This window comes from Pongo pygmaeus, chromosome 7, assembly GCF_028885625.2.
Source record: "Pongo pygmaeus isolate AG05252 chromosome 7, NHGRI_mPonPyg2-v2.0_pri, whole genome shotgun sequence".
Lineage (NCBI taxonomy): Eukaryota > Metazoa > Chordata > Mammalia > Primates > Hominidae > Pongo > Pongo pygmaeus.
Window position 1 is genome coordinate 71,824,296 of NC_072380.2, and position 20,770 is coordinate 71,845,065.

Sequence of the window (20,770 nt, forward strand, 5' to 3'; positions counted from 1 at the left end):
TTAGAGTGTTCTTCCAAAGCCATTTCCCTCTTTTTAAAACATTTGCCTTAGGGGGAAAAAACTCCTAGTGATTATGATGTTGAGTTTATGGAATCAAGTAAGGGATTCCTCTTGGAAAGGGATTATAGCAGTAAAACCATAGGCTTTGGGACCATATAGACTTGAATCCAAATCTTGACTCGGCTCCTAACTACTTATATGATCTTGAAGAGAGTCCTAAAGTTCTTTGCTGGTCAGGTTCTGTATATGATAAAGAGTGCCCAGGCAGGGCAATTGTCAAGAATAAAATGAGACAATGTCTGTCTCTGACATAGAGTAAAAACTCACAAAGTCCAACTTCTCTTCTTCTTATGATTTACTACTGCACTCTTCTCTTACTAGACTGTTTTGTCTCTTACCTACTCCTGCTCAATAACCAGTTTTAGCTTTTGATTTTTTGATAATCTTTTTTTATTTTATTGATACCTAAGGAGGTAAATGTAGAGAGAGAGATTAATTGTAAATCAAAAATCAATGCTTTGCCATTAAACTATAATTACTTTTAATATGAATAGTTTAACCACTGCAGGACTAAAATGCAAACCTCTAATATGGGATAGTCAGTAGCTAAAGATTAAACACAGGACTGTTCACAACTGACAGGAATTGTTTACTTTGTTAACATAAGCTTTTATCCATTTTAACTAAGATCTTCTCCCTTCATTATAGTCATTGAATTCTGTCAATTAATACATGGTAGTGTTAAATTTCACATTCCCAGCATTCTAGAGTAAAGATTCATACTAGATCAATATTCACCTATTGTCACCTGTAATCAATATATAATGTCCTATTTGAGCTAATAAATGGTTATCTCTTCTAACAGATACTGAATATAATTTAAATTTATGATTTTACTGTTATTCTTTTCTACAGAAGACATTAGCCATAATAGATAAGACCTATCTCTACATGCAGAGCAATATAATTTACATCATATAACTTGTAAATTTCTAAATTGCAAATGTGTATATGTATAAGCATAGCATACATCTCAGAAAAAGAAAGTGTATAAAGTGAATATTTTTTGTGTTCTAATAACCTTGATTATTCTTTCTATGTGTGAGTTGAAGAAGTCAGCTTCCTTTTAGGGTGATTTGTAAAAAAAAAAAAAAAAAAAATCATATTTAAACACTAGAATCACTGCAGAAGGGATGTTCAGACCATGAGAGAGGCACACAGTCACAGAGACATACTGAGGGAGGGAATCACACAGGTACAGCTCCAGGTTCTGGAGCAGCTTTTCCTGATAATGCTGGACAAACTGGACTCTTGCAATTATCAGCCACAACTTCACAAGAGGTACATCGAGTTTTAAATAAGCTACTGTGGATCTCCAGAAGGTTCCAGAACCTGGAATGCAAGGTGTCAGAATCCCAGTGGAGAAACTTCCCCAGTGTGAAGAGGTAGGGTGTGGGGCCTTGCTGTGACCTCACGTTGTGTGGTTTGGAGAAAACCTGGAACCTACCATTCTGAAAGTTTGCCCTCTGTGACTGAACATCTCGCCCTATGCGACTTACGTTTAGTGGTGGGCAATTCCTCTATGGAGTACCTGGCAGACATGTTTACCGCCATGTATCCACCATGGGCATTCCAGGGGCTGAATTTAACACAGAGACCACCCCAGCCACTAACATATTCAGATTTCATTTCCAGGAACTAAAAATATCCTCTGAGTCCGTGGCTGGAATCCAACCTGTTGATAAGCGATGGGGGCTTAGAAGTAGGAGAAGCAAACGTATTTAGAAGTCAGAGAACTGTAAAGAAAAATGCATGTTATTTGGTTTGAACTGAAACATAAGATATCTTTTATGTTCTCGCTTATTGAAAGAGAAAAAATTTTTTTAATTAGGTTGTCTTAAAAAAAGTCGTTACCCTGTTTATATTTTTGTTATTTGGGCAAAGGTAGAAGTAGAGGGGTAAAACCTACTATTTTATTCTGATTTTTGCACAAGTTTTAGTAGAAAATTAAATAATTCTCTACAAGAGGTTTTTTTTTAAAAAAGTCTATTCAGATGCTTTACCAGTTTTTAACTTTTTTTTACGGAACTTATTTTTTAGAGTAGTTCTATGTTTACAGCAAAACTGAGTGGAAGGAACAGAGGTTTCTGGTATATATGCTGCCCCCACAAATGGATAGCCCCACCCACTATAAACATCCTCCATCAGAGTGGTACATTAGTTACAATCAGTGAACCTACATCAACACATCATTATCACCCAAAGTCTATAGCTTCATACATTTTAATTAGGTGATTTGCCTATTATTGAGTTATAAGGGTTCTTTATATATTCTGGATACAAATCCCTTAACCAATACATGATTTGCGAATACTTTTCCCATTCTGGGGTTGTCTTTTCACTTTCCTGATGATGTTCTTTGAAGCACAAAAGATTTTAATTTTGATAAGGTAGAAATTATCTATTTTGTTGTTGTTGCTCATATTTTTGGTATAATATGTTAAGAATCCTTTGCCATATCTAAGGTCCCAGGGATTTACCCTTATGTTTTCTTCTAAGACTTTTATAGTTTTATCCCTACAATTAGGTCTTTGACCTATTGAAAATTATCTTTTGTATATTGTGTGTGTAAAGGTGCAACATCATTCTTTTGCACATGGCTACTCAATTGTCCTGCCACTATTGGTTAATAACAAAACAATTATTTTCCCATTGAATGGTCTTTGTACCCTTCCTGAAAATCAGCTGAGCATACACACTTGGTTTTATTTCTAGAGTCCTAACTCTATTCCATTGTCTGTCCTTGTGGCAGTAACACATCGTCTTGGTTATCATTACTTTGTAATGAGTTTTGAGTTTTGAATTAGGAAGTGTGAATCCTGATACATTACTCTTCTTTTTGAGATTCTTTTAGCTATTCTGGGTCATTTGCAATTGCACGTGAATTTTAGAGTCATCTTGTCACTTTTTGTAAGGAAGTACTGAGATCCTAATAGGGAATGTATTGAATCTTTAGATAAATTGGTTCAGTGTTGCTATGTTAACAATATTAATTATTCTAATCCATAAACATGAGATGTTTTTCCATTTATTTAAATTTTCTTTATTTTTGTCAAACAACATTTAATAGCTTTCAGAGTATAAGTTTTGAAATTTTTTGTTCAACTTTTTTCTGCTTTATTTTGTGGTGCTATTTTTAAGGGAATAGTTTTCTGAATTTTATTGTCAGCCTGCTTATTATGAGTGTAGAGAAATACAATTGATTGTTATATACTGATCTTATGTCCTGCAACCTTGTTGAACTTTATTATCAGTTCTAATAATTTTTCAGAAGATGCTTTAGGATTAGAAATTTTTTACATAAATATTGTTATCTGTGAATATAAAAAATTTTACTTCTTTCTTTCCAATGAGGGTTTTATTTATTTATTTAGCCTCATTGCCTTGGCAAGTATCTCAGGCACAACACTGAAAAGAAAGCAGATTTCCTTGTCTTGTTCCTAATTTTAGGGGAAAAGTATCTAACCTTTCAGCAAGTATATTATCTGTGGGTTTTTCATAAATGCTTTTATCATGTTGAGGAAGTTCTCTTTTATTCTGACCTTGCTGAGAATTTTTATCATGAAAGGTTATTGTAGTTTATCAAATGCTCTATCTGTGTCTATTGAGATAATCATATAATTTTTCTGGTTTTATTGTATTAATATGTTATAATAATTAATTTTCAGATCGTAAACCAACCTTTCATTCCTTGAATGAATTTCACTTTGTCATGAGGTGTAATTCTTTCCATAGGTTGCTGTATTTGGTTTAGCAGCATTTTGTTGAGGCTTTTTGTGTTCATTTTTACAAGAGATTTTTCTTGTGGTTGTCATGTGATGTCTTTGAGTTTCATATCAGGGCAGTATTGACCCTATAAAATAAGCTTGGAAGTTATATCTCCTCTTCTATTTTTTGGAAAAGTTTATGAAAAATTGGCATTAATTCTTTTCTAAATGTTTGGCAGAATTCCGTGGTGATGCCACCTGGGTCTGAGATTTTCTTTGTGGGTAATTTTTAAAAATTACTACTTCGGTTTTTTCACTGTAGAAATATATCTATTTCACAATGTTTAAATATATCAAGACATCATACTATACCCAATGAATATGTGGATTACTTATGTGTCAATTAAAAATAAAATAAGACTTTAAAAATAGGCCTGGAAAAGTACATTAAAGTTGAAAACTTAAGTTCACCCAAAAACCTGCACATTGATGTTAATAGTAGCTTTATTTGTAATTGCCAAAACTTGGAATCAATCAAGATGTTCAATGGTAGGTGAATGGATAAACTGTGGTACATCCAGACAATGGGATATTATTCAGTGCTAAAAAGACATAAGCTATCAAGCCATAAAAAGACATGGAGGAATCTTAAATGCATTTACTAAGTGAAAGCAGCCAATCTGAAATGGCTACAAACTGTATAATTCCACTATAGAAACAGTAAAAAGATCAGTGGTTGCCAAGTGTTGAGAGGTGGGTGGAGCACAGAGTATTTTTAGGGCAGTGAAAGTATTCTGTATGATATTATAATGGTAGATAAATATCATTATATATTTGCCCAACCCATTCTATGGGTTCGTAATGTACAACACTAACAGTGAACCCTATTGTATAATAGATTATGGATTAGGGTGATAATGATGTGTCAATGTAGGTTCATCAACTGTAACAATTATAACCACTCTAATGGGGGATGTTGATAATGGGGGTTACTATAATGTGTTGAGGTATACAGTATATGGGAAATTGTAACTTCTGCTTAATTTTGCTGTGAACATAATACTGCTCTAAAAAATAAAGTGTATTAAAAAATGAAAGAAGTAAAAGCAACTGCTAGGTCAAAAAAGCCATAATTTTTCCAAATAAACTTTTCCCTATAAAATAAAAATTTAAAAGAATAAACAGATCTTGTTGCTCATTTATTTCCTTTTGTAGTCAGTTTTGGTAGTTTGTGTTTTCTAGAAATGTGTTTATTTCAACTAAATTGTCTGATTTATTTGCACACAATGTTTCATGCCATTTCTTGATATATTTTTACATCTATAAGTTTAGTTATCAATGCCCCCTTTCATTTCTGAATATAGTAATTTGAGTTCTCTCCCTCTCTCCCTCTCTTTCCCCTTGATCAGTCTAAAGTGGTGTGCCAATTTTGTCGATCTTTTCAAATAATCAGCTTTTCCTTTCATTTATTTTCCCCATTTTTTAAATTCTCTATTTCATTAATTTCTACTCAAATCTTTATTATATCATTTCTTTTACTTACTTTATCTTTCGTTTTTTTCTTCTTCTTCCCGTGTTTTAAAAGGAAATGCAAGGCTATTATTTTCTATCTTTTCTATTTCTTAACATAGGTATTTGCAGCTATAAATTTTCTTCTAAGCACTATTTTGGTTGCATTCCATAAGTTTGGCATGCTGTGTCTTCATTATGTTTTTATTTTGCTGTTAATCTTGTTGAACTTTTGCATAGTTGTTCTATTATTGAGGGTGAGGCATTAACGTCTGCAACTCTTATTATTCAGTTGTCTATTTTATTCTTTATTTTTATCAGTTTTTAATTTATCTGTATTGCTTCTTTGTTATTGAAGCCATATATATTTATAGTATATAATATAAAAATGTTACCCTTATATTCCCTTTTCCTCTTTTTTGTAGCATTATTATTACACATGTTACATCTATTAATGTTACAAACTTAATACATAGTTTTAACTATTAATTTACCACTTGTAGTCATTTTCTTAGCCCAAAACAGTTTTGTTCCCATCCACTTCTTTTGTGTTGTTTTTGGTACCATAATACAAATGTATTACATTTCTATATGTTATTGGCTTAACAATACATTATGATACATATTATTTTATATAATCGCTTTTCATGTTAGCTAAGATGAGAAATGAGAAAAATACACATTTATACTATCTTTTATAATTACATAATTACTTTACCAGTGCTCTTTCTTTCTTCTAGTGGATTCAAATTACCATCTGTCATCATCTGCTTACAGTTTGAAGAACCTCCCTTAGTATTTCTTGTAACAAATTCAGTTATCTGGGAATATGTTTTATTTCATTTTCTTTAGATAGCTTTGCTGGATGTAGGAATCTTGATTTACAGTTTTTTTTTTTTTAATCTTTAAATACTTTCTCTACTACCTTTCTGTGGAAGAGTCCGTTGTTTATCTTTGATAAAAGTTTATCAGGTTCCCTTTGAGGACTAAGCTCTGATTTTTTATCTTGCCCAAATTCCTATCTAAGGGGTCTGGGGAGTAGTGCCCTACAAACCATAAATTATCATCAGATGGGTTTCATTTGGCCCTGTATATCATGACTTACTTTCCAATTGGACTCTGGCATAACAAGGAAGAAAATCATAATGTTTTACCCCAAAATATATTTCCTTGCCATATCTTAAAATTGCCTGCAAAGTCTCTTGTGGGAAAAACCCACATTCTATAGGAAATCTCCTTTTCCCTTTGTTTTCCTCCCTTCCTTCTCAGATCCAGGAGACAATCAACTAAGAGCCAGGCAAGCTTTTAGGTCTGATAAGAAACGTTGTGCACATGTACCCTAAAACTTAGAGTATAATTAAAAAAAAAAACATTTTATAAGCTGCTGTCTCTCTGAAGGCTTCTATCAGAGATTCCTCTGCACAATAAAACTTGGTCTCCACAATCCTTTACCTTAACCTGAACATTCCTTCCCATTCATGCCAGGTCTTCAGATAAACATAACCAATTGTCAACCAGAAAATGTTTAAATTGACTTATGGCCTGGAAGCCCACCTGTACCCCCCTGCTTTCAGTCATCCCGCCTTTCTTAACCAAACCAATGTATTGCTTAAATGTATTTGATTGATGTCTCATGCCTTCCTAAAATATATAAAAACAAGCTGTACCTCAACCACCTTGGGCACGTGTTCTCAGGACCTCCTGAGGGCTGTGTCATGGACCATAGTCACTCATATTTGGCTCAGAATAAATCTCTTCAAATATTTTACAGAGTTTGACTTTTTTGTCAACATCTTGTAAGTGAAGAGTCATTTTTCTCTTACTGCTTTCAATATTTTATCCTTGTCTTTGACTTTCAGCATATTTGCTGTGTGTCTGTTTGTGGATGTCTTTATGTTTATTCTACCTGCAATTTGTTGCACTTTCTGAATGTGTTGCTAAGTGTTCTTCAAAAAATTTGGGGAGTTTTCAATTATTATTTCCTCTAATGTTTCTCTGCTCCTTTCCTCTAATGTTTCTCTGCTTCATTTGTCTTTTTTGGTATTCCCATTACGCACTATTGGTGTGATTAACAGTGTCCCATTATTCTATGGGGCTGTCTTCATTTTTCTATTTTTCTGTTTTTCAGATTGTATTATTAACCTATTTCAAGTTTGCTAAACCTTCCATTTGACATTTTAAATATATTGTTGATCCTCTCTCTGGAATTTTTCTTCTTAGTTATTGTACTTTTCAACTCCAAAATTTCTACTTGCTTCTTTTATATAATTTCTATTTCTTTATTGATGTTTTCTGTTTGATGCAACATTATTATATCTTCCTTTACTTCTTTAATCAAGGTTTTCTTTGTACTTTCAACATATTTATAAGGGCTAATTTGAAGTTATTTTTCTGTTAAATCCCACTAGTCACTCTCATGGGCAATTTCTACCAACTGGTATTATTTCTAGTATATGGTCATACTTTCCTGTTTCTTTGCAGGTGTCAATTATTGTTGTTGTTATTGTTGGAAACCAAACATTTAAATAATATATCAAAACAAATCTGGATACTGTTTCCCCCTCACAATGTGGTTTGTTATTTATATTTGCTAGTTCGTTTGTTTAGTGACTGGCTGAATTATTTTAGTGTAGTCTATTTCCCATTCCATATGATTAGCCCTGTGATGTTGCTTCTAAAGGAGGCACTCCTTTGGACATATCCAAAGTTACCCTGGAATTAAAGTGGTTTTAGCAGGGCTCCTTTTTCTCTTTCTTGACATACCCAGCTGTTAGGCTACACTAAATAACAGGCTGATTGTTTTATTGTTTGAATAATATTCTGTGGCATAAATTGCTCTACAAATGAATCCGATGAATTTGGGCTTACTTGTAGAAACAGTTCCCAAGCTCAATGTTTGATATTTGTTCTGACTTCAAGAGAGCTCCACCCAACCATCTCCTTCCCCAACTCTCTCCTACAAACTAAGCCTGTAGTTTAGCCTGTATCTTGAATCTCCCCCAATTGTCCCCCACCACAACCTCCACTGTTTTTGCAAAAACCCTTAAGCTTACACTCTGTAGCAAATGAAGTCAATTTTTTGGGAAATTTTAGGTGGTATCTGTTCTACAGCCTGTTTCTGACCGCAGACAAAATCTTTAAGCCAGAGCTATGGAGCTTGGTGTAGAAATAAAGGCAACCACTTCTTTGAGTGACACCTCAACTCTAGGAGCTAGGTGCTTGATGGAAGGGAACAAATATCAGCCTAAGGTTCTCTTGGCTTGCCACTTCTAGCAAGTAAACACTGTCTTATGAGCCAGGGCAAGGGCAGTCAGGGTCAGTGCATTCTCTGCAGTTTCCTGCCCAAATAGAGCCTCCGTTTAATAGGTGGAGGCTGGAAAGATGATTGGAGCCCCACTTGTCAACCGCACTTACCCAGAATTTAGCTTCAGGAACAGGCATTTGGTGGCAGGATGACAAACACTGACATCCTACTCCTGTCAGAAAGAAAGTGCTCCCACTGGAAGTTGGGGAAAGAAGTAGCCCTGTTTTCTTTACCTTGGCAGTCTGCAGTGCTGTTTCCACTTTCTGAGCTAGGAGAGAAGAGAAAAAGAGTGGTCTTGGTTGAAATACTACAGTTTTGCTTTTTCTACTAATTGTATAGATGTCTTAAAATACATGCTTCTTCATTTTCATGTCCCAAAGACCATTTTCATAGGCTTTAAGATGGTTGTCAGTGTTTTTTAAAAATAATTTTTACCAGTTTTAACAGGGAGCAGGTCCAAAGAACTCTTCATATTGACACGCTGGAAGTTGATTTTCCTATACATTTACATTTTATCATTTCAGATTGTTGGCATACTATCTGTATCCCAACTAACACAAGTGATTTCATAGAAATTAAACAACATCAAAATCAGTTGTCAGCATATGATTTTTATAGCAAAATGATCACGCATGTGTTTTGTAATAAAAAAATAGAATGTAAATAGTGATTTTAAAATGTAATATAGCATACATTGTGCATCCTTAAAAACATTCATATTGCCTCTTTTCTAGTTTGTTGTACTAACTAACACTGCTTCAGATGCCAACAAAAGTTAATAAATGAGGCTAAATAATAATAAAGATACAATGTTTACACTTAATTTTACACATAACTTGAGGAGATTGACCTTACATGAAATTATATGCTTTCTATGAGATAAGAAAAAGCTAGGGAGCAAAGCATTAGAACAAGTCAAAAGGTGCCATAGGATAACATTAATTTATTTTCAAAAAATTTATGTGGGTTAAACATCATGGCAACACAGACCTTATATATGACATTAAACCTGTGGACATATTTTAATGGGATATGAAATATAAGAACCTTATGAAAATTTTACATTGAAATTTAACAGATGAACACCTCTGAATATTGAGCACTTTGCTCAATTATAAAGTTATCTTTTGCATTCGTGTTTTCTGTAGAATGATCAATACACTTTTCAGCTTGAAGTAACCCACATAGAGTTAATTGCACCTTAAGCAGAATATAAACTCTTCTATCAGAGTACCTGTGAGTGAGAAATGAGACATCAGGAGGTTAAGCAATTTTCCTATTTTTGTCATTGTAAATTGGCTCCAAGTAATTTCACTTCACTTTTCTTTTAAATAAAAGAAAAACATAAATAGATGAAAATGTTCTGTTTACCCAGGGTCAGGGTCAGAGTTTTTCAGAAAAATTGAAGGGGATGGAAAATATGAATGCAAGAGGTAGGTCAAAAATTTTAGATGATACCGTGAATATTTTAAGGTCATAAATTTTCCTGAAATCACAGACTTTTGCCCCAAACAAATTTAATTTATAGCTAAAATAATGTAAATGGGTCTCTGCTTTTCAGTTTTGTTATATTTACCATTACTTCATTCACCATTTCATGAAGTACTGGTGAGTAATTTTGCTAAGATGTTTTGCTAAAACTTTTGGCTATCACTCAATTCTAAAACAGCAAAAATTGTTTTACGAAATGATCCCCTGTGAAACTGCTGAGTTTTAAACTGAGGTTTTAATATTAGGAGATATAAACTCTAGTTTCATAATGAAACTCAAGAAGCTCAGTTTAGTCCAAGTTTCACATGAACATAAGACCCAAAGGCTAATGAAAACAATCACTAAACTTGGGAGATTAAATCCAAAGCCATAACACTACCTTACTCGTATGGCTGTACTAACAGTATGTTTTCAATTTTATCGTTAAAATCCAAATATCTGGAATGATCTCTGAAAAAAATAACAATATGTTAGAACCAAATTGCCTGTTATCAGAATCATGTTTTCTTCCATGTCTAAGCCATAATTAAGTCCAAGAGTTCTGACCATGAATTTGGGCATTTATCGATTCCACAAACAATAATGAGTTCTACTAAGAAGAGACTTCCAGTTCTAAAATGGCAGAGAGGAAGCAAGCTGGCTTCATTCTCCCCAGCAGAAACCAAAAGCAAATACACAGCATTGAGTAATATCCTAGAATAATTAAGAACATGGGACAGTTCCTAGGGCTATAGGATGGTAAGAGAATCAGAATTTCATATCTACAATACTCTTTTTTTCCAAACAGCTCAGCACCAAGTGCATGGGAAAAAAATTCCCCCACTCATAGTTTCTATACTGGAAACAGTGAGATTGAGGTGGACAATCAGCTTTCCAACCATCTTGGGTTCCCTGGCAGGAGTCTTGTCTCTGCCTCAACCCACAGGATGCATCACAAATGCCTGAAAGGAGAAATATCCCTGAGGACAGCCAGAGACAGAGCGGGGAAATGAGACTACCATCCCCAGCCCTGAAAAGCTGCTCTGTAGCTTAGCAAAAAGAGCTCCCAAATCAGAGTGGCTGTTCAGCAGCATCACACTGTAGAAGGTTCATTCCATAGATTCCTGGGCATGAACCCCTAGCTAGCCTTCCCATATTGCTGGAATATCTCCTTTGGAAGTTTCCCAATTCTGGAATGGTAGCCTCTGATTATTTTATTTTTATTTATTTATTTATTTTTATTTTTGAGACGGAGTCTCGCTCTGTCGCCCAGGCTGAGGTGCAGTGGCACGATCTCGGCTCACTGCAAGCTCTACCTCCAGGGTTCACGCCACTCTCCTGCCTCAGCCTCCGGAGTAGCTGGGACTACAGGCGCCCGCCACCACGCCCTGCTAATTTTTTTTATTTTTTTTAATAGAGACGGGGTTTCACCGTGTTGGCCAGGATGGTCTCAATCTCCTGACCTCCTGATCTGCCCGTCTCAACCTCCCAACATGCTGAGATTGCAGGTGTGAGCCACCGCACCCGGCCGCCTCTGATTATTTACCAGAAACAAAATAAGCCCAAGACAGCTTTGTTCCCATCTACTTCCTTTGTGTTGTTTTTGGTACCATAATACAAATGTATTACCTGCACAAGAAACCACAGCAAACAAGGAACCATGACCTTCCCAGATGGAAAAGCAAGGAACCAGTGACTGGTCCAAAAGGGATAATAATATGTGAGCTCCCCAATCAAGAGTTCAAAACTGCAGTTTGAAGGAAACTCAGTGATCTCCAAGATAACACACACAAAAACATTCAGAAATTTATCATAGAAATCTAACAAAGAGATTTAAAACATTAAAAAACACCAGAAATCTTGTAACTAAGAAATATGTTTGCTGAACTGAAAAATTCATTATAGGCTCTTGAGAGCAGAAAAGATCAAGGAGAAGAAAGAATCAGTGAGCTCAAAGACAGGCTATTTGAAAATACATAGAGGAGGAAAAAAGAAAACGGAATGAAAAGGAATAAAGATTGCCTACAAGACATAGAAATTACCTACTAAGACCATGACCAAGAATTATTGATGTTCAAGAGGTAGTTGAGCAACAACAAGGGGTAGAAAGCTTATTTAAAGAAATAATAATGTAAGACTTTCCAAAGCTCAAGACAGAGATTATTATCTAGGTACAGAAAGGTCAGAGAACAGATTTGACCCAAATAAGACTCCCCAAGGCATACAATAATCAAACTCTCAAAAATCAAGGACAAAGGGAGGATCCCAAAAGCAGCAAGATAAAAGAAGAAAATAACATATAAAGATCTCCAATTTGTCTGGCAGCAGACTTCTCAACAAACACCTTACAGGTCAGGAGGTAGTGGGTTGACATTTTCAAAGTTCTGAAAGAAAAAACTGCCATCCAAGAATTTTATATCCAGAAAAGCTATCCCTCAAATATGAAGGAGAGATGAAGCCTTTCCCCATCAAACAGAATCTTAGAGAATTCACAACCACCAGACCTGTCTTATAAGAAATGTTAAAGGAAGTTCTTCAGTCTGAAAGAAAATAACCACAAGCATGCAAAAAGAAGATATTTGATGGTATAAAATACACTGGGAAAATTAAGTACGTGGACAAACCCAGAGTACTCTAATACTGTGACTGTGGTGTGCAATCTACTTGCAACTCTAGTATAAAGCCCAAAAGACAAATCAATCAAAAACAACAATAGCTGCAGTAACTTTTTAAGAGATAGGTAATATGAAAATATATAAATTGGAACAACATAAGTCAAAATGTGATGGGGGGATGGAGTTAAAGTATAAAGTAATGAGAGGTTGATTAATGGGTACAAACACACAATTTGATAAAAGAAATAAGACCTCGTGTTTGATAGATCAGTAGAGTGATTATATTTTATAATAATCTATTATATATTCCAAAATATCTAGAAAAGAATAATTTGAATGTTTCTAGCATAAAGAAAAGACAAATATTTAAGATGATGAATATCCCAATTAAACTGATTTGATCTTTACAAATTATATGAATTTATTAAATTGTCACACGTAGCATGATAATGCATGCATCTTTTATGTATCAATTTAAAAAAATTTAAAAATTTGAGTGTCTACTTTGTGTCAGACACTATGATATGCTCTGGGAACACAAAGTTAAATAAAAAGATACTTGTTTTTGAAGAGCTGATGGTGGGATAAATTATCATACAATGTGATAAGTGTTATGCTTTTAGAATGACATGAGAATACAAGGGATACATATAAACCACACAGATCACAGTAGAGTTGAGGAAGAGGAAGTATTTTCCCAGAGGTGATGGTTGACATAGGTTGAGGAGGTAAACTATAGAAAGTTAGGCAGAGGGAAGACTGGAAACTCAGACAGATGTTTCCAAGAGAAGTACGGAAGTATGAAGATATGCGAGCATGAAAGAAACAGAGCTTCTTAATTATAAGCAGTTTGGTATATGTAACAGGAGCACGTGTCACAAGAGGAGAGAGGCTACTACAGAAAGGGGGAGACAGTTTTTGCAAGTTTTGTGTACTGAAATGAAGAATTTGTCTTACTGCAAAAACTTAGAAAAAATGATAAAGAGATTTGAACAGGGTGTGACACGGTCATATTACATTTTCAAAAAATCCCAATGATAGCAATGTAGAAGAAGGAGTAGGGAGGGAGAGGAGGAGGCAGAGGGCAGTTGGAAGGCTACTGGAGCAACATGACTTATAAGTCATTTGTTTGAGAACAATATAATGTCAAGGGGAAAGAAAAGAAGCAGGAGAATCTGAAAATATTAAGGAAATAGATTTCAGGACCCGGTGTCTGATGGGTGAGGAACAGAGAAAGTTTAGGATGCTGAGATAACCGTTTTGGCTCCAGGGTGTGGATGAAAGGGAACATAAAAGGAAGAACAAATTTGGAAAGGGAGAACATTTGTTTGAATCATGAATGGTATGATTCACTTGTAAAACATTAAGTGGAAATATCCACTTGGCATATAGATGTGTGGTTCTAGAGCCCTGAAAAAATGTTTTCAGATATGCATTCAGGAGTCACAAGAATACCTATGTGAAATCATGCAACAATAGCTCCCTACTTATGGAGTGTAGACCAAAAAGAGAAGAAAATGAAGAAAATCAAACCTTAAAAGAGCAAAGATATTTAATGGACATGTGAACAAGGAGACACAGTCATGTGCATGTGTGCACACACTCACCCACACACCACCCACACACACACACACTGACTCACACACACACGGTTACAGAGGAGCAGCCTGAGAGTTAGATGGAAAATTAGGAGCAATCAGCATCACTGAAACAGAGTAGAAGAAAGATTCACAAAGTCAGTGGAGAAAGTGTTTCATTCATTAATTTGTTCATTCCTTTGTTCATTCATTCATTCAACAATGCATTCATTGCACACCCAAGTGAGCCCTTACATTCCATCAGCAGGAACGCAGAGTATGCACGACAGAAAGTCCTTGCCCTCAAAGTGCCTTTGGATCATATTTGCCATGAGCCTCCTGGAGCACCACTTATTCAGAGTAAGAGATATTGTGTGTTCCTGCCTCCTTTGAATTATAAAGAACCTCTCTCCACAGCCCTGCTTCAGAGAAGAATTTTAAAAGTTGTTTGACACTCACTGAGTATAAACCTCTAAATTCATGGGTGATGAGTTGAGCTGTATACCTGAGCCCTTTCATGGTTCACTCATTACCTGAGAATTTGAATTTTTTATCCAAGGTTCATTAACCAAAAAATACATTGAAAGAAATTATCACCACATGAGGCTTACAGGCACTTTCGCTTGGAAAATGAATATTGTATTATGCTTTTTTCTTAAACATTACTTTTAGCTGTAATAAAAAGAAAAAAATTGAAACAAAATTTTAAAATCAAAAATGAAAATTAAATCTAGATTAGATATGATTTGTTACTTTCATTTTTGCTTAGGTATTTAATCATCTGGGAATTAATGTAACTTTGATATCAAGATAAATAATTATATTGACTTTGATTTAAATTAATAGGGACACAAAATTCCAGGTCATGTAACAAGTATGACTAATTTAGTCATGTACACTCTAACCTGTAGGCCAATAACCAGACCTTTAGGATACTCACTTTTTCATTCAATTATTTGACTTTGGCTCTGTTTTGTGTGTAATGTACAACATTAATGTTGGTTTAAAGAATATATTTCTTTTATTTTAGCATTTTGCTTCCCTTCCCCTACTCAGCCACGCAACCCAGACTTAGGAGCAAATTGCCTTTTCCCCCTGAAATGTATTTGTCCTACACATTAAAACGATTGGACAAAGGGTGATCTGCCCCACATTTTCTGAAATAGTAGCATTTCAGAGTACCTGTTCTGTTGTCACAGTCTGTACCCTTCAGAAGTATGGTTTCAATTTTGCTCTTGAAATATGAGTCAAGCTATGTTACCAACATATATTTTCCCCTTGTCATAACATTTCACTTATTCTATAGTCTGTAGACAGCTTATAGGTCGCATCTTTTCCCGTCTCATTGAAATAGTATCTTCTTTCTATTTGAATTCATTTTTCATTAGGGGAGGCAAAATCAGATCCTGTGCCCAATAAACAGAAGCACCTGGCCTAAGGATGTGTCATCCATGCTGAGTGTTGTCCCCTGTTAATGAACAACAGTCACAAGCCACTTAGGAAAGGTAAACACACGAGTTAGGCTGCCTCCCTGCATGTACAGTACTCTGGTAGTAATTAATGATTTATCTGTTCCTCACCTTCCCCTCGCCCCTACGGATTAATCAAATATGTAAATTGCAGAGTAGAAACAACTTGTTCAATGGGCTATAATTTAACTGTGTTTTCTCTGTTTCATCACAGTTTGGTAAATTCACACATCTGGGGTTAAAAGCCCCATTGGACATATTTCATACCTTGAGTGGAACACTGAGGAAACACATACAGTGCCCTTAGCTTTATTTAGTGTTCCGGATTTATCAAAATTTTATTTAAAAAATTTAAGCAATTATACAGAGTTGAACATTTTAGAGATATTAGTGTACTTTCTCAATTCAAGCAAAATACCAAGACACTAAACAGGCTTTAGTAGCAAAACAATTATTTTCTAGTGTTATCCTCATCAAAGGAAATATTTCCATTAAAGCTGATTCCTTTAAGTAGAAATGGTACTAGGTCTTATTATTTCTAAAATGCCTGTTATTTCAACTAAAAATGAAATTATTCATTATTTACAAAATATAAATATAATAAACACAAAAGCAAATGAATTTCAATATGAAATATAAATACACAATAAAATCTGGCATATTTTGTAAGAAAATCTATTCAGAGTAATATCGAGGAAGAAAAGAAAGTAATAAGTAATGAGAGAATCTTATATAGCACATTGCATTTTGTAGTTAAATAGGAGGACATTAGAAGTAATTCACCAAGCTTTGACCTCAGGAACAAAAACAGCTGCAGAGCCACCCTGTGCTATTTAAAATAAGCAGTAAAAAAAAGTACGTGACAGTTAAATGTATTTTCCTTTTTTCTTTTTTTTTTTTTACGTTGTTGTTTGTTTTTGAGAAGGAGTCTCTCTCTGTAGCCAGGCTGGAATGCAGTGGCGGGATCTCGGCTCACTGCAACTTCTGCCTCCTGGGTTCAAGCGATTCTCTGGCCTCAGCCTCCCGAGTAGCTGGGATTACAGGCGTCCACCACCATGCCCAGCTAATTTGTGTGTTTTTAGTAGAGACAGCGTTTCACCATGTTGGCCAGGATGGTCTCTATCTGTTGACCTTGTGATCTGCCCACCTCAGCCTCCCAAAGTGCTGGGATTACAGGCATGAGCCACCGCACCTGACCAACTGTTTTCTTTCTTTCTTTTTTTAAATAAAAAGAACAAATAAATGTAGAATTTGACCAAATCATTTTCACTTTCGGTAAATACTGTAGGCTCTTGGAGGGCTGGAGGTTATTACTAAGGGTTTGCTAGGACTTATTATGGGCTCCCTCAGCTTAGAATGTTAGTTTCCTTGAAAAACTACTGTACCAAGTGTTGAACAAACTACATGTTTATCAACACTGATGATGTGTATTTATGGATGCAAAAAGAAAAGACTAGAAAGGGGAGGGGAAAATGAAGTATCTACTACAAGTTTCTTCCAGCTTTGAGCCTAAAATAACATAAGAAGAGATCATCAACAAAATATGAATAGTAATAATCTTCTGGGAAAAAAAGAAAAAGAAACCGAGGGTAAAATGAACTGAATGAAAATGAAAATAGCTTCATATGGAAGAAAGTAGACACATTAAAATCAAGAGTAAAAATAATCAAATTGATGCCCCAGGTGCAACGAAGGTAGAAAAAATATTTTAGAGCTCTGAGAAACATTTGAGAGCTGAATTAAACAGGTTAAATTAATCTTTGAGCAATTTTCTTACTGGGGAAGACTGAATTCATTTTTTTCACCTTAGCAAATTTTTCACCTTACTGAATTAATCTCCCCATGGACAAAAAAGCCATTTACATTTTTTAAGTACAGAAAGATCTAAGAGTTTTCAAAGAAGCTTTAAAAGGTATGAGTCATCATTACAAGTGTGTGAACAATTGGGTTTTTAAAGTCCTTTAAGTCTATACTTGTGAGTGATTTTAGAAATCCTGGACACAAATCCCAGTATTTATAGCATTGCTTTCCTTGCAAAGTAAACAGAGCAGAAGAGGAAGGTCAAGTAAAATTTAAGAAGACGCTTTACCTATTGTTAAATAAAATGTGAATAAGTAATGCAGAATATCAAATGCAGATTGATTCATTTTATAAAGAAATAGAAAGTATCTGATATTATTGCAAAATTAATAGCTTTGATTCGCCTCATTTCTGTTTTACCAAAATGTATACATTTACTCATTTAATATCCTCTACACACACACACACACACACACGTTTTTCATCTAAAGTACTTTTTTATTTTACCCCCAAAATAAACAGTTGTACAATTTTCATGTTTTCCAAGTTAGACTAACAGTTGAGCATCCAATAAGTAATAAAAAAAAGTGCTTAAAAATTGGAAATTTTGACTTCCTACAACTCCTGAAATTAATGGAAGGTAATTTCCAAATTCCCAACAGATGTTAATTTTTCAAATTTGTAAATAAGAAGTCTGAATTCCTGGGAACTACCAGGAAATCATAGTTTAGGTTCACCTAACATTTCATAGGATTCATTTTAAATGAATTCTTCTCTTCATACTTGCGGATATCTTAAGTGGGGTGTTACTTTTATGATAACTTCCTCAGCTCTACAAGATGTTTCTTCAATTTGATCTTCTCCATGGCATTTCAATACTCAGAAAAACTTATAAAATTTGTAACGTTTGTCCATGTTACTATTTATTCTGTTTCTGAGTTCACTGATGTAAATGTTAGGTAAGACTGCCTGCACCATTTTATCAAATTTGCATTCACAAACATATTCAAGTCTCACTATCATTTCTACCTATGAACTAGTCCTTCATGTTCACCAAACCCCCTTTCCTTAACCTACCCCTAAAATCCCTTGGCACCTGCTATAACAATTGTGATGTTGAAATTTACCAAAAGCTTTCATAATAAATTATGTTCATCCACTTTCCTTTTTTCACAGGCTGATTCATACCTCAAAGATCAATAGTTATAGGAGTCATGATTATTTTCCCTTCCTTAAATCATGCAACTCTTTAGATAGCATTTTTGTCTATATTTTCAATGATTTTTATCCTTTATTACAAAATTCATCATTTTACTTCAATAGCAATGTGGCGGCTGCGAAAAGATCATTAAATGGACAAACTCTACATTTTTAAAACCAGAGTTCAACTTCCTGAGTTATCACCACCACCAGTAATAATAGGAAAAACACCCACACATTTCTACATTTTTATATGAAATCTTCTAATTTTGTAGAAGATAAGTTAAAGAATTAAAACTGCAGGGGGCAAGGCTGTATGTGGTGGCTCATGCCTATAATCCCAACACTTTGAGTGACCAAGGTGAGAGGATCACTTGAGGCCAACAGTTTGAGACTAGCCTAGGCAACACAGTGAAACTCTGTCTCTACAAAATTGTTTTTAAAAATTTAGCCAGGTGCAGTGATGCTCACCTATAGTCCTAGCTACTTGGAAGCCTGAAGGGGGAGGATTGCTTGAGCCCAGGAGGTTGAGGCTGCCATGAGCTGTGATCATGCCACTGTACTCCAGCCTGGGAGAGACAACAAGACCCTGTCTAAACACAAACAAGGAAATTAACAAATAAACACACACACACAACTACAAGGGGCAAACAAAATCCTTCTATGGGCTAAATTTGGCCTATAAGAAACTAGGTTAGAATCTCTGTGAATGCAATCACTACTTTACCTATCATAAGACATCTAAAGTGATGAGAAAAACAAAGAATTAGGAAGGAAACCCAGGAAAAGGTTCAGGCCAAAGCATTACATGCAAGGAGCTTCTCATATATTTTCACTACATGAGAAAAGGTACAGCACAGGGTCCTCTGAGAATGTGGAAAGCTTGTGTAAATCACCTTGGCCTAATTATACCTATTTAATTAGTTCTGTGTGTAGGAAGATAGTAAGTAGCAGTGATAATGACAATTTCTTCTCAACTTCAACTTTTTTTGGTTAACTCAGTTACATTCTAGATGTCTTTTCCCATTTTGAAGGTGACATATAGTTTACAACATAGGAAGATAGAACACAAAAAAGCATACCTTTTATTTCACGTTCCATAAGGACCAGCTGACAGTCTATGTTCATTTTTAGAATGACTCATCCGCTGACTAAAATGTAATCCTTTCCCTTGCCTTTTGGTTGTTGATGTTTCAGGATAATAATACCTTTTCGGTGTGAATTCAGGAAATGCACAATAAAATGTATCTATTCTTGAGGGCAGATGGATGAGAACATTGACTCAAATGTAAACCACATGCTTGCAAAAAAGCTCAAGTTGCAGAAGGTGAATGTTATTTAAAAAATACTTGGCTCAAATTCTGGAGGCAGCCACTATAGAGATGGAATTCGCTTTGAAAGATCCAGATGTAGTGACTGACTGGACTATATTAGAACAGCTTTTCAAATAAGATTAAGTATTCAAGCTCTATATGTTTATGTAAAGTGCTAGTAATTTCCTTTCAGATGTTGCTCACATAGCAGAGTTGGTTTAACTCTGTGCAAAAAGAAGTGTTCCTAAATTGGCAAAGTGAGTAATCTCTGAGATCTATATATTCTTTGCATTTGGGTAAAACTTGAGAAGGAGGAAGATGGTTTAGAGCATTGTTCATAGAGGATCTACTAGAATATTCTGATTAGTCACAGTTTTTCCCTTGGGGATCAATTGGTGTCTTATGGGACTGCAGAACCTCATGGAAGAGGATGATGGGTCTTGTGTCATCATGAGCTGAATTGTCCTCCCAAAGTTCATATGTTGTTGAAGGCCTAAGCACCAGTCCCTCAGAGTGTGGCTGTATTTGCAGATAAGACATAAAGAGGTGGTTAAAATTAAATGAGGCTATTAGGATGGCCCCTAATCTTATCTGACTGATGTTCTTATAAATAAAATAAATTTGGACAGATAAGGAGATACCAGGTTTGCATGCATAGAGAAGAAAGGCTATATGAGGACACAGACAAAAGGCAGTCATCTGCATGTCAAAAGGAGAGACCTCAGGAGAAAGCAACCCCGTGGCAC